The 16,199-nt window shown below is 40.5% G+C and overlaps 1 long non-coding RNA gene across 1 annotated transcript in view; it reads right to left on the reverse strand.

Moving 5' to 3' along the window:
* Window positions 1-750: 750 nt before the first annotated feature.
* The window catches only part of LOC310714492, a 41,977-nt gene continuing 26,528 nt past the window's right edge, over window positions 751-16,199 (reverse strand). The window contains exon 2 of the long non-coding RNA XR_014529836.1: window positions 751-1,083. This is a non-coding gene — a long non-coding RNA (uncharacterized lncRNA). The remainder of the gene's footprint in view (window positions 1,084-16,199) is intronic.

Raw genomic sequence — 16,199 nt, forward strand, 5'->3', positions numbered from 1 at the left:
CAAGGCAAATCGAAAAAAATGTAGTATAAACACTGACAACTGGGAAACACTGGCCTGCAAGCACTCCAAATGGAGAACAGCCTTTACCAAAGGTGTCATGGGCTTTGAAGATGCTCAAACTCAGGATGCAAGGGAGAAACATGCTAAGAGAAAGGCATGCTTGGCAACCCCTTACCGTGATCAACTCCTGCCCGGAAACCTACATCCCCACTGTGGAAGGATGTGTGGATCCAGAATTGGCCTCCACAGTCACTTACAGACTCACTGTTAAAACCATGTTTATGGAAGACAATCTCACTTGGCTATGAGTGATTGCCAAAGAAGAAGAAGGTGGAAGCTACATTGGTAAGTGGAGTGAAGAACGGGCAGAGGAAGAACAAAGCCAAGGATGGGAAAATTGTGGCCCTCCAGATGTTGGATTAGAACTTTCATCAACCCCAGAGAAAATGGCCAATAGGCAGACAGGATGGGAGTTGTAGCCCATCAACATCTGGTTGGTGGTCAGGTTCCTGATCTCCAGGCAAGGGAAAGCAAATGAGCCTGAAACCCACTTTCATTCCCATCACACATGGAAGTAACAAATGTGTGTGGAGTAATGATTCAAAAGGCCCTTAGCTAGAGGGAGTTAGAAAGTCGAGAAATAACAAAAACACTCTGAAAATATTTTGCTTGGATTATAGACTTGAATATTCTCTACAGTGCAGTACCATTAAGCCTATTTTCTATTGACATTTTAATAGGAAGTGTACATGTGCCAACGTAATTTAATGGATGCTTTTGCAGTGTTTTGAATGCAGCAATTCACAATTTGTTACTTGCGTCAAGGTCCTTCAGTGGAGAGTGGGCTGTTTAATTTCTTTTACAGCTACATAAGTAATATTAACAATGTCAGCTCTCAAATCCTCCCTTCATATATTACAACAGAGGCATACATTTCTGTTCAGTGTCCTTGATTCTCCATTTTTCTAACCCATGATTTATACAATGCCTCGCCACAAAAGGAGGTACATAGTTCTGCTGCATTCTCATCTTCATTATTAGTAATGGATTCGTTTTCAGTTTCATCTCTATTCAGTTCATTATCTGTAAAGGCAAAATTATGTTCTTCTGCATTCAGAAGTAATTGATTCCCTCAATTTATTATTCAGAATAAAAAGATTTCTCTCAAAGTGTGGGAATGAAAATGTATCCTTTTTAAAGAGCACAATGGTACAATAGTGATTCTTTTTTTTTAAAGAAGAAGCCACACAACAATGTCATGCCGAGATCAACATAAAAAATATTTTGAAGAATAAAGCAACCTAAATCACTCTAAAAATATGTTGAATTCTCAAGTAATACAGTCAGTGATAGGAAAGGAAGTTTTTGTTGAAGGAACTGGACATGGAGGAAGGGGGTAAATATATGGAGCACAAATTACTCCATATATTATACAAGCCAAGAGGTACATTATCAGCCAAGTCAGTTGCTGTGGCAATAGCCCAGAGATGGCTATACAGTCATACCTTGGATCTTGAATGCCTTGCGACTCGAATGTTTGGGCTCCCAAACACCGCAAACCCAGAAGTGAGTGTTCTGGTTTGTGAACGTTCTTTGGAAGCCGAACGTCTGACGGGGCTTCCGTGGCCTCCGGTTGAGTGCAGGAAGCTCCTGCTGTCACCAGAAGCAGCCCCTTGGTTGTCAAATGTTTTCAGAAGCCGAACAGACTTCTGGAACGGATTTTGTTTGACAACCAAGGTACGACTATATACGTAAGTGATTAAGGCATGTCAGTCAGTGAGCCTGTCTGTGAGTCGGAGTCTGTGTTATGCCCTGAAGTTGGAACAACAGATACTTTGTGCTTGTATGTATTTGTATCTGCAAAGCCTACAAGCTGTATACATATATCAACATCTGGAACTGTATTACTGAAGCCTTAGCTTCTACAGCAGTAATCTATTTTGGAGCTTAAGCTGCTTCTGTGTGGTGAGTGGAACTGGGGACAACTGCCACTGCGTGGGTACTCACCTCAAATTCCCAACAGTTTTAAATGAGTCTTCCAACACCTTTCCCTCTATTTGCGGCTATCTCTTGGCCTGCATTGTAAACTTTTCCTCTACCTGGAGTCTTTCATCTTTCATGAACGTCTACTTTCAGGAACAGAATTTAGCACCTTAAAATCATGAATGATTTTGTGCTGCCATATTGGATATAGCAATCTCTATTAGCATTATTTTTGTTCACTGTGATATAAAATGGCAGCCTACATTGCAGTAGGAGGAGTGGAATGGTTTTTGAAAGATTGTGTTGAAAAAAAATGGCAATATAATTTGGGTTGTTTTCACGGCCCAAAGGATGCATCCTGATTTTTAGTACATTCTAGCCTACTGGACACCACAATGATAGAACAATGTTTTATGGTTCCCTTCCACCCGCCCACAGACTCCAAAACATAACCTGTTCTTATTTTGTCTTGATTCTTGTTTGTTTTAAATTATTTTAAATGATATTGTAACCCAATGTGGGATCAGATTATGAAGATTGGGTTAAAAATGGCAGAACACAAGATGAGGTTAGCACAGATTGTTCCTAGGTCAGGAACTTCAAATCTCTAGCCCTCTAGATGTTGCGGTGACCCATCAGGTGCCTATGAGAAGTCCACAAGCAGGATGTGAAGACAAGAACACTTTCCCCTGTCCTTATAAAACATCGTATCCAGTTGGTTTAAGTAGTGCTATTCTCCAATTTCTCAGAAATTTGCTTCTACAGTCGTATTATGGATCCCAGAACTCAGACGTTTTGGCTCCCGAACACCTGAACCCAAAAGTGATTGTTCTGGTTTGCGGAACCTGAACGTCTGATGGGGCTTCCGTGGCTTCTGATTGGCTGCAGGAGCTTACTGTAGCCAATCAGAAGCCGTGATTGAGTTTTCAGACATTTTGTAAGTTGAAGAGACTTCTGGAATGGATTCTGTTCAATTTCCAAGGTACAACTGTACTGTGGAAGAGGCTTTCATTTTTTCCATCTCTCTCTCAGGTGCTTTAGAATTTCATTAGCATTTCTGGAGTATGTGGGATTCACCTTACTTTATCATTGTGGTATAACTGTGGTGTGGGTGGGTAGGTGTGTCATCAAGCATTTCTCCAATGCTATCCAACCTTTCTGTCTGCCCACATTTCCTGATTTGAAAAAGCAACATGAGGGAAAATTGCCTCAATATGTCTTCACTTGATTTTAATGGAAGCTGGGGAGGCTGACTACAGGACATCTGATATTGGTTCCCTTCCTGATTTTATTTTTAAAAGAAAAATGCTTGGCTTTCCTTCCACATGGATTTCTTGTAAAAATACAAAGACTTAATATATGTGGTGTTAGTTACACAATTGACAGCCTCCCCAGCTTCCTATGTTTATAGGAAAACCCAGTTCTAGATGTCATGGCATTTACAGGAAGTAACGGTACCTGGGAAGGCTGCAGAGTGTAGGCCAAAAGAGAGTCGTTTTTGTGTGATGTTTTTTGGGAAGTTTTGCTGTTGCTGCTGCTGCTGCTGCTGCTGCTGCTGCTGTTGTTGTTGTTGTTGTTGTTGTTGTTGTTGTTGAAGAATTAAAGAAAGCATTCACACAAATGTCCCTGGGCTATCTTGAAAGTTAGGAAAGCACAACAAAAACATTGCACCCCACCCAAGGAAATTTGACAAATTTTCTCTCCCTTTTGATAAGTTTTGAATAAAATTTCTTTTCTTACAAATGGATGGAGCATGGGCCAAAAAAATGTGGGACACAGCATTGGTTAGTAAGAGTGACATGATGCCTATTACTTCTTACTAGAGGACATCTATTGCTCTGCCTTAGTCAGATTGATTTTGTAGAATCTGGGTCACTGTGACTTCATTGAAACTAGGATATAATGTCCAAATTTGAGAAGGAAGGACAATACAGAACAAATTCATACAAAAATGGACTACGGGGCAGCGTTTTGGAATGATAAATCCCATGACAATATTTGACCATATGCACTATCCTTTGTCATTTGCAGCACACACTCTCTCTCTTGTAGCTGTATTAATCAATTTAAACAACATTTTAAAAGGAATTTATGAGGACTACTTCACAAATATAGACTTCTGCTGAACTTCCCTCTTCTACAAGTAATAAAGATGCAGAAATCCTGCCTTCTTTTTCACTTGGTTACCAAAATGAACTCCTTAACATTCAGGGGCAAGATTTATCTAACCATATACAAAACTAGTTATAGGCTGCAATCCTATACTTACCAGAAAGCAACAATGCAATAATATACATGCTTATTAAATGAAGGTTTCACTACACTCAAGAGAATTTGCTCCCTAGTAAGTGCATGTAGGAATGCAGCCTCAAGTGCCAATCCCAACCCACTTGTTCTAAGACCTAATGAATTCAACACAATTTACTTCTCAGTAAACATGTTTTTGACTACACTTCTAGTTTCTATTGACTCAGTGGAACTTAACTTCTGAGTGGACAGCCATAGGCTTGGACTTTTAAAGTCAGAGGAGATAAACTTGTTTAAAGCCATATTATAAATGAATTGGGGAGGTGAGATCCTGCAGCAAATATGCCTAATTCGAATTTGTGGCAAAAGTTTAGCTAAGATCTGATTATATGATGAAAACAAGCAGAAGGATTTGTTTGATTATTTTGCACCATTCATTGTGCTCCAGCTAAGTACAGTGGTACCTCGGGTTAAGAACTTAATTCGTTCTGAAGGTCTGATCTTCACCTGAAACTGTTCTTAGCCTGAAGTACCACTTTAGCTAATGGGGCCTCCCGATGCCGCCATGCCTCTGTCGTGCAATTACTCTTCTCATCCTGAAGCAAAGTTATTAACCCAAGGTACTATTTCTGGGTTAGCGGAATCTGTAATCTGAAGCGTCCGTAACCTGAGGTATCACTGTATGGGGAACTGTAAGTGACTATTGTTGAAATTAGCAGCACTGTTTCCGTTCTGCTCTCCTGCCAACCTAGCAGTTCGAAGGCACGTCAAAGTGTAAGTAGATAAATAGGTACCGCTCTGGGTAAACGGCGTTTCCGTGCGCTGCTCTGGTTCACCAGAAGCGGTTTAGTCATGCTGGCCACATGACCCGGAAGCTGTACGCCGGCTCCCTCAGACAATAAAGTGAGATAAGTGCCACAACCTCAGAGTCAGCCACGACTGGACCTAATGGTCAGGGGTCCCTATACCTTTTTACCTTTTCCATTCTGCTGCAGTTCATCCTTCATCAGTTCAAAAACATTGTTTTTTTTTGCTGCCCTCGGTGGGGCAAAGGAAACAGATCTCAAACAGGATGACGTAAGAAACAAAATCAATTACATACTATTTGCAGACTGAAGGTGACAACAACAGTGAATACCAATTGTGTTTGTTGGATTGATTTCCATTCTGAACAAGAGATGAGTAAGTATACATCAGAAATGTTCACCTATGTTTTTTGTTTTCAACAGAATTCCCTGGCATGCCTAACTGAAGCCTACCTCCTGACCACTTAAAAGATGCACAGGGTTTCTCTACATGTCATGGGGTCACAGGGGAGCTGTGCAAGTCCTTTTTTCACATATTGGCATCCGTGGCGGAAAAATAAAAGCACAGGTCTATTCAATCATCATTTTGCTCACCTAAGTTATAAAGGCTGCAAAGGAGCCCTTGATCTTTCTGCTCTTGCAGTGTGACCTTAATGAACTCATACATTACAATACTGGGCCTGTTTTCTTTGGCTTTGCTTTAAACCAAAGGAACACAACCATTAGCACTGTGGGGTGTGGATCATTATCCACAAGGCCTGTCAGTCAATTTCAGAAGAACTCTTGTTTCATATGGCTTCCATCTTCCCATGCTTCACAGCTGCAGACATTTCTGTATTGACCTTTCAAATCACGAGGAGAGAGAGAGGGGGGGAAAAAACTCAGCTCACAAAAACACTTTCTCAAGGTGTTGGCAGGAGAAAGCTAGGGGAGACCGTAGAAAGTTGCACAGATGTGTGCGACACCTTAGGGAATGAGAAAGAATTGAATGAGGAACATGGAAAGCTAAGCGGAATCAGAAGGACACATTCTGCGAATGGTAATTATGAAACAAAACATCATGCACTGAATTAATTTTGGGAAACTTTAGTGCTTCAGTGTCATGACAACATGAGACACATGTGCCTATTCTAATATCTCAAACCTCCTAATTTATAAAGTTGGCAGCCTACAGCAGTTTCTGAGAAGTGCTAAGGTCAAATTTCATCAGGCCCAAGATGTTTTATAGGTCTTAGAATTTTGAAAAAGAGCAGTCATTTGTTTCCCACAGGTAGCGAACTTTGGGAGGTGAATCTTCTTAAGCAAATCAAGAAATTATGAGAGAAGCTAAAAGTGTTTCGCTGAAGCTCAAGGAATTTCTCAGTGCTCTTTAACACATCCCTGGTAGGATCCTGCCCATAAAGTCCCCTTAAAACTCCTGTAGCTGCCATTTGCTTCTGGCTGACACTGGCCATCATATTAGGAGTCTTGGCTTGGTGTTGGAGAAATGCTCCATACCTTTGATAAGATTTGTGACTAGATTTGCCGTTGGATTTAATGAAAACAAAACGTTGAGGTGCAATAAAATAAAATCGAGTTTTGTTTTGTTTTTTAAAAAAAGACTTTCAGAAAGGCTTGTGATATTCTCAGCCTTTAAAGAACTGGTATGTGGGCTGCTTATAATGGCTTCCTTTTCTTCCTTTTTAAAAAACCCTATGTGTTTTTAATTGACTTTTAGGTTAAATGGACCCTCAAAGTGAATGGGTCACTTCTTCTATTACTTGCCTAAAACGATAATCCAACTACGATTCCCAGTGCAACATTACTCAGTCACCATAGAAACATTTCAGAGGCCTGATTTTAAACCTGCCTAAGTATATGAAAATCCTCTCATTGATTACAGAGAGAGTAAAAAAAAAAAAAAGGTCCTAGGAGGATGTAGAAAATGGCAAAATTTCAAATAGATCTTCTCCTAGGCATTTTTTAAAGTTATCTTTTTTTTTAAGCCCCTTGAATAATTCCGTGTAATTTTTCATTGCCAGCTATAAAAGTTTTCCATTTAATTGTCAGCATTTTAAGATACAATTTAACCTGCAGTAATTCCAGTCTTAAAGGCACAGCAATTGCCACCCTAAACAGCCCGCACCATTTTGAAACAATCACTGCCAGAATACACTCTCTTATTATTTTCTTCTAAGAAGCCGGCAAGCTTTGAAGCGACGCAGATACAATCAGTCATTCCAATTATACAGAGGTAATTAGCATTTCTGTAATCCAGGCTGGGGGTTTTTTGTTTTGTTTTTTGCCACCTTAGTAAAGTACATGTGCATGTGGAGAGGGAATAAACAGTAGGCCGGAGACACAGATTTCAGCACAGCAGACTTTATGAAGCCCCATCTGAAATTTTGAAGCACCAGCAAATAAATTTATATACAGTGCTACCTTGGTTCTCAAACTTAATCCATTCTGGGAGTCCATTCGACTCCCGAAACCATTCGAAAATCAAGGTGCAGCTTCCGATTGGCTGCAGGAGCTTCCTGCACTCAATCGGATGCTGCGTAAGCAGCAGATGTTTGGCTTCCGAAAAACATTCACAAACCGGAACACTTCCGGGTTTGCGGTGTTCGAGAGCTGATTTGTTTGACAACTAAGTCATTCGGGAACCAAGGTACCACTGTAGGAAGTGTTTTAGGGTGCTTCTTTTTCTTTTTCTTTTCTTCTGAAGGTATGCTCCAGTATGGAATACAGACAACTTTTGGGGGAGCTTCAACTGATGGAGAAAGAATATGATGATGCAGCAGGAATTTAATGGAATGAAACATTAAAAGATTCAGTGTAGACCTGAATCTTCAACATAGGCAATGGGAAATGGTGGCATCAAATGTTGTTGAATGCTAACCCTTATGACATATGCTAGTGGAATGGAACTTTCCCCTCATCTCATCTCCCCTCCAGAACTGTATATGCCCTCAAAATCAGCTCTAGATGGTTGGGCAACCCTCCACAGAAGATTTTGGGTATGGGGAGGGGGCACAGGGAAAGTTCATCACATATTCAGTTGAGAAGGGGTAGGGGCACAGAAAGAGGAGAGGGAACGAGAGACAATAAACAACTGATCAAGCTTTGAGTATCAGCAAGTGGGAAGGAGTTAAAAGAATGGATGAGAGGGAAAGTGAGCCTGTGGAGTGTTCCCAGATGAGAAGGGAACATTGTATCTGTATTAGGATGAAGTAGAAATTTGTGTGGTAGGCATTTAAAAGTTAAACAAACAAGATTCAGTTGGCACTAGACTTACATGTGGATCAGAAGATACCCAGTTATCTATTTAAGTATGTCTCTGTATTTTGCTATGCGATTTGGGTTTTAAAAATGTCTGCACATTTTAGGGGAATAATGAATACAAAATGCATATGAAAAATGTAAATGTGTACATTAGGCAGTGATCTGGCTAGTGTATATGGGTCAAAGTGGTTCTTCCGGCATGCTTGTCGAGGCTATTTTTGCAGACCCTCAGTTTTGTTGGTCAACAAAGTTATGATCTTTCTACCACGTTTGGCTCTCACACCTTCATTTTGTGTGAATGAATCGTTGGAGAGAGAGGTTTGAAAGAGAAATTCATAGCTGAATTAGCACAATGACAATTGTTCCAAGCACATTAAAATTTGGTTATAGTTACATCTGCCCTCATCTAGATTTAAAGAAACGTTCTTCATGAACATACTTAGGCTAAAATAAATCGCAGGGACTTAGCTTCATGGATTAAGTGCTGTTTCAGAAGTTACAGCATACAAGTCTGTTGGCAATAAAATAAAGAGATTCAGTTCACTTGGTTTTTCTTACAACTGGGAGCCAATTCACATGACTCCTTGTTCATGAGAGAGAGAGAGAGAAGGCAAAATGAAGAAGAGGTTGCTAGGAGCCTGCTGTCAAGAAGCATTTCATAATAGGCCTCATCTGCATTGCCTGTGTTGGTTCAGTATAATTATTACTTTATTCATCACATTTGTTTTTCATGTCCCCCCCCCCCGCCAAGCCCTATATTTCTCCCACAAGCAAACACCTGGATGAAAGAGGACTGTAAGTCGTAAAGGGAGGGCATAATGTGTTGCACCCAATCACTGCCTGTCCGGCTGAGTAGGCCATGTTTTTGATACTGCTCGTGTTACATGTCATGGGTCACCAATGTTGGTGCCTATAAGAAATACACCCCTAAGAAATCCACAATGTAGGAGAGACTGTTGGCTTTTCCTGCTCAGTTTCTGTTTACACTAGCTCGGCCTCTCCTACATTAAACACATGCCTGGAAGAGGGAAAACTTCCTTAAAATATTGTTCTGTGTCATGTTGCCAGGTCATGCAATTGAGCTGAATGGACATAGGATCCAGCCTCTTTGTCCCCCACTATCTGGTACCACCAGGAACATCTCTTTTTCGGGACCTACACCGGCTTCCTACACTGAGGTGAGATGAGCAGATTACTCCATTGCATCTCTGGCTGATTCACTGCATCCTAAACTGCTCCTCCTAGCGGATCCTGCCATTGGATTGCCTCTGGCATTACAGCGGTCCCTCAGGTTACAGACGCTTCAGGTTACAGACTCTCCTAACCCAGAAATATACCTCGGGTTAAGAACTTTGCTTCAGAATGAGAACAGAAATTGTGCGGCAGCTAAAGTGGTACCTCAGGTTAAGAACAGTTTCAGGTTAAGAACAGTCCTCCAGAATGAATTAAGTTCTTAACCCGAGGTACCACTGTATTTCACAAATATGACAAATACATGGGAAGAGGGGAATAACATGTTAAAGAACAGCATGTCCGTCAACCTTATTCATATCTACAAGCATCCCACATAATCAGAAAGCACTCAGACGCTGCTTTTATAAATGCACCAGCAATTATTGTCATTATGAAGGTTTTAAATAAAAGCATGAATATGGCAACAGACAGCCCAGTCACTGGTCTTTTGTCCTTTTGGCTCCAACTAAAGCATTCATTTGACTCAAGCTGTGCCTTGGATACAGTGGGGGGGGGGGTTGGTTGTTGTTTTTTCCAATTCAATTCAATTCAAACAGGGCATCAGCTTTCCTTGGTTTTTTTTTTTTTTAAGATAAACCTCTTGTTACTAAACAAGGAGGCTGCTGGCACCCATTTATATCAGCAGAGCAGAAAGTATAGCAGGTGGCAGCAGGAAAAAGTGGGGGCACAGTAGATGGAAGTAACAATAGATGGATCCAGGGGGCGCAGTAGGTTGAGCTAAGTTGCAAAGTTGTTAGGAATTTAAGCAATGCAGTATAGCTGCTGCCCTAATCCTGTAAGAACTTGACTCTTTCTAGTCTGCAACTCTCTGGTCTACAGCTCACTGTCCAAGGTCTCAAATCCATAGTTGTTGTGTTTGTTTGTTTTAATCAGCTTTACTTCCAGGGAATCTGAGAATTTCACTTCTAGACATCTGTTTGTTAAACATGCTCTCCTACAGATCTATGGCCTCTCCTCTATATTATTAAGTGCAGATAAACAAGCACACTTCTTTTTAAACAAGAAGAATGAAATGCATAAAAATCTTATATGGGACCTCCAGATTCAGAGACAGACTACGTCAGAATACAGCGGTACCTCTGGTTGCGAACGGGATCTGCTCCACCCAGAGATAGATATACATATAGATATATATGAGAAGACACCCAGGACAGAGGTAATTCATGCCTGGTGTTGATTCCAAAAATGTATTGTTATAAATGAGTTGAGAAGTAGTCCTTATCTTCTGAAAACAAAGGAACTGGGGGAACACCCCCCTCCGTGTGTGTGTGTGAGAGAGAGAGAGAGAGAGGGAGAGAGAGATTACTACAGCCCTAAAGCAATTGTCTCAATAAGTCTACCTGTACATGGCAATAAATGAACATAAAAACCTCAACTCCGAATACCACTATGCAGCAAGAAAGGAAAAAGCACAATGTCTACTGTTCAATCATTCTCTTGATCACCCTTCCCCAGTCTGGTGCCAACTCCAGAAAAAGAGAAAGAGATCATGATACCAACTGATTCAGCAAATTGGACCCAGACACAAATGAAACCATTGGACTGCAGCTGGGTGGAGGAGCCCTGGGAGTCACAGCAGTTGTGTAGCAACCAAACCATCATCTGGGTCCAGAGAGGGGGGTTATCAAGATTAACTCACTCCTAAATGAACCTAAGTGGCCCCTTACACCAAACTTTAACCGTACACAATCATGATTCCATCATAGTCCATAACATTCTACACACACAGTAACAATAGGCAGATCTATGGTTTTATTTTGTTTCTGAAGCTGCAAAAAAAGCGAAACTTAATTTTAAAAGGTTCTGTTCTCTCAATAAAATAGTACTTCCACAAATTATGATGACTCTCATTTGCCACTATATAAATTCCCCCCCAAAAACCTTATTGGCCTGAATATAAGCTGCACCTTTAAAATTCAGGGAGGGGGGAGAGAGAAAAAAAGACAATACCCGAATATAAGTCGCTCCCTTAAAATTCCTCAGGCATTCACACTTGTTCCGCTTTTACCGTATGTCCATTTCAGCAGCGATATCGTAAAAGCCAATTTTTGTAAGGTCGCGAATTTAAGCAGCACTTTAACTTTTCATGGTCAGAATTGGGGGGGGGGGGGGGAGTGTGGCTTATATTCGAGCCAATACAGTAATGTGAATGAACAATCTAGGCTGAAACTAAACAGTATTCTACCTTTTTTCCTAAAGAAGGACTAATACTGAAACTTCAAAATGGAATGCACATATATTCCACTAGTAGAATTTCAAAAATAGAAATGAACAAATCAAAGGACTATTTCCAAAGAGAATCAGTGATCACAAGCTGGAAATAAGAGGTGTGGACAAAGTCAAAGAAGGTCTGAGACCCTTTGCTCCAAAGTCCTATGGTGCTTCTGTATGATGAGAGTAGATCCTGTGAAAATTCCTCTCTGGGTGATTTCCATGTTATTGTCTTGATCAGAACACCGTAGCTGAACACCCTTACACAATGACACCATGAACACCCTTTAAAATGAGCCGTTAAAAAGAAAAACTAATCTAGCACTACAAAACACTCTTCATGCATTGCTGCATGCAAATTGTAAGACAGGGTATCCTGTCATTCAAGATAAAGATCAGAATCAAGACTCTCATCTTCCCAATTTTTCTAGGGAAAGAAAACCTCTTGAGTCTCCTGCTTTTAAAAGGTAAAAAGGTAAAGGACCCCTGGATGGTTAAGTCCAGTCAAAGGTGACTATGGGGTGTGGCGCTCATCTCGCTTTCAGGCCGAGGGAGCCGGCGTTTGTCCGCAGACATGTGGGACATGTGGCCAGCATGACTAAACCATTTCTGGCACAATGGGACACCGTGACGGAAGCCAGAGCGCACGGAAACACCATTTACCTTCCCGCCACAGCAGTAATTATTTATCAACTTGCACTGGCATGCTTTTGAACTGCTAGGTTGACAGGAGCTCACCCCGTTGTGGGGATTCCTGCCTTTATGACTATGATAGGTTTGAAAATCTGATGAACTCTCAAGCATAATTTACGCTTTGTCCCTACAGTGTGGTTGCCAGCCTAACCAAATCTTGCCAAGTTCTGAAATTGAAAATGCTTGCCTTTAATCTAACCCAATCAGTGTATCCCCAAGGCCCTCCTTTTCATACAAGCATTCAAGTTATATTCACCTTTGGGCCATGTACCAGATTATTCTAGCAGCAAAGCACAGAATTACCAGGATGCTAAGAAGAACAAGTTTTGTCCTCCACTCCAAGGCACAGACCTATTCTGTTGACCAGCAAAGCCTACTTTGACTATACAATGCTATATGGACCTACACCAATTTCTGCGCTGGATCTTATAGATTTATTATTAGATTTATGGGTTGCTCCTTTACCTGGGTAACTCAAAGCGACATATGATGTATAAACAAACAAACACTTACATAAAACGGACATAAAAGAAAACAAATAAAATTCTAAAAGACAATTCTATCTTTAAAAAACTGGATTAAAAAGTCCCTCTCACTCAAGGAGGCCACAGATAACTAAAAGCCAAATGCCTGTGGAAAAATAAATGTTTTTTTATGTTGCCTAAAGATAAGTAAATGATGTTGGCAGGCAGGCAGGCCTCCCTGAGGAGAGCATTCCACAAGCAGGGAACCACAGCAGAAAAGGCCTGTGTGTTTTTTCCCCCCAAATCTCAGCAGCGGGTTGTATTCAATGCTAGTCTGATACAGAATAGACATACAGAAATTAATGGATGTGTCTAATTCCAGTGGATTACTTGGGAATCAGAATTGTAGAATTGGAAGGGACCACAGGAGTCATCTGGTTCAACCCCCAGCAGTGCAGGAATCTTCTGCCCAACGTGGGGCTTGAACAGATGAACGTGAGATTCTTATTACTTTTTAATTTATTTATTTGGTTTTTCAAATTAAAATTTTACAGTCACTTGTCCATCTTACAACATAAACACAAGACTCCAAGGAATCTCTTGGACTTCCCTCCTCTGCTTTGTGGGTCCTATTGTCAATCATTTCCTCCAGCATCTTTTATGATAATCCAAAAAAACCACCTCTCTATTTTGTCAAAAAAATCACTATTAAATGGCCATGAACTTGAGATTAAGAGTCTCATGCTCTATGAACTGAGAAATAAAGACAGGATGAGGATGATGATGATTTCATATATTCCTAAAAATAGCATAAGAAAATGAGTATTAGGGGTATTTTTTGGCAATAAATGTGTATATTAAACTATAATGGATGTGTCTATTAGTAGAAATGCACACTATAACGTTGGCAAATTTCCATGAAGATTTAAAAGGGGGGGGGGGATGTGAACAGATGTGGAAAAATGAGAAACCAAACCAAACCAAAATGGACCGTTTAGTCAATCCCTACAATGTACACAATTTGCAACCAAGATGAAACTATTCGGTTATGCATTTAATACACCATGAAAGTTAAGCTGCCATTACCTCATCTCATTGAAATTCTGCTCAATATTGATCCAGAGTAGATTCTAATGTATAGTTAGCAGAGTAACAACTTAAGCACATTGCAGGATTCCAAAAACATGGACCAGAGGCAATAGTATTTCATCCAGCAGTGCTTTACTGATACTGAACGCAAATGAGCATAATGGTGACAAATCCAATACATTCAGGATTGGCACTATCCATAAGAAATGTAGATGCAGCAGACTTAACTTATAATGAGTCTAAACCTTAACACTATAGCATACTGTGTACAGAACACTACACCAGGAGGAAAAGAGAAAGAAAGAGAAATTGAATCCCAGGCTCCTTCTGGCCTTTTATTATAGTCCTGTCAGTCCCAGCCTCATACTGGCAGCAGGTCTACTAGTCAATCTAGTTTATCGTCCCAGTCAGACGTTGGAGACCAACACGTCTCCTTACATCCCCTCCCACACAGACAGAGTGCAGCACTTGGTAGAGAGGATTTTCGAAGGGGCAGTCGCTCCCGGACAAGGAGGAAATTGTAATTGTTAATAATTCGTTGCACACTTTATCTACTAATGAATTGCAAACTTTACAATTGGGACTTGGCTTTGTTCCAAAACCTCCTTATAATGCTTTTCAGACCAGGGTCGACCTGTTTAAACTTATACGAAACATAAAAGTGTGTGACATGTTTGGAACCAGTAACCCAGTAATGTGCCAATTTAGACCAAAATCTTCATTTGCTCCAGCTAACATGGATCCATCTATTTCTTTATTTCACCAGTTGATTATACAAGATTTAGAAAAATTAGAAAAGAAGGGTCCCAAAATCAAGGATAATTTATCCAAGTCACAGTTTGAAAGATCTTTTGAATGACTAACATTGTCATAAAGCCTGTGGACAAAGGAGGTCGAATTGTCATTCAAAACAGACATCAATATGTAGTGGAGGCCATATAACTGTTATCTGATTCACGGTTTTACCTGAAAATTTCTAAAGATCCTACAGATTCTATAGTTGCCATTTTAAACGAAGTCCTGTAAAGGTAAAGGGACCCCTGACCATTAGGTCCAGTCGTGGCCGACTCTGGGGTTGCGGCGCTCATCTCGCATTGCTGGCTGAGGGAGCGAGCATACAGCTTCTGAGTCATGTGGCCAGCATAACTAAGCCGCTTCTGGTGAACCAGAGCAGCGCATGGAAACACCATTTACCTTCCCGCCGGAGCAGTACCTATTTATCTACTTGTACTTTTGATGTGCTTTCGAACTGCTAGGTTGGCAGGAGCAGGGACCGAGCAACAGGAGCTCACCCCGTCACGGGGATTCGAACCGCTGACCTTCTGATCTGAAAGTCCTAGGCTCTGTGGTTTAACCCACAGTGCCACCCGTGTCCTACAGCAAGCTTATTGCACTGATGTCATTGATAAACACACTTTTGAGTTCCTTTTACCTCCGTTTCCTCGCATTCCAGTTTTTTATTGCCTTCCTAAGATCCACAAGGACATTCATTCTCCCCCAGGCAGGCCTATAATATTGGGATCGGATTCCATTTTGGAAACCACAGCAAAGTACTTAGACTTTTTTCTTCAACAGTTTGCCAAGGATTCACCAGGATATTTACATAGAGCAGACCAGAGTCACTGACACTATGGTTCTAGCTGCTCTGAATGTGGCCTCGCTATATACCAACATTTGATATTTTTTTTATTAGATTTTCCACAATGATAACACAAACCACAAAACAAAATGATACACAAAAACAGAAAAAAAGGGGGGGGGAATGAAAAAACCCACAAATATAAAAAACTGAAAAAAGATTGGGTATGTAACTTTTTAATGTTACAGTTTATAATTTCTACACTATTTGAAGTTATGCATGTGCAGGTCATCGTTTGAATATTTTATTTTCAGTTAATGAAAAAAATCACATATCTTTCTACTTACAAGTGTTGAACTAATTGGCTGATGAAGAATTCAATGAAACAGTAGTTGTTATCCGGAAACACTGTTCAGCAGAGTTCAGAGTTGGACATCAGAATTGGTCATTTGCTGATTATACAAAGCTTCACAGCTTGTTCTCCGCCAGGAGGTAAAGTCTGGCACCGTGATACATTTAAGGACTTTCAGAGACTTCTGTTTATTATTTTTGCATTATTCCATAAAGTTTTTCACATTGTAATTGTTTCTGGCCATCGTGTTACTTTTGATA

The sequence above is a fragment of the Podarcis liolepis genome, assembly GCF_965112155.1.
Source record: "Podarcis liolepis genome assembly, chromosome: 8".
Classification (NCBI taxonomy): Eukaryota; Metazoa; Chordata; class Lepidosauria; order Squamata; family Lacertidae; genus Podarcis; species Podarcis liolepis.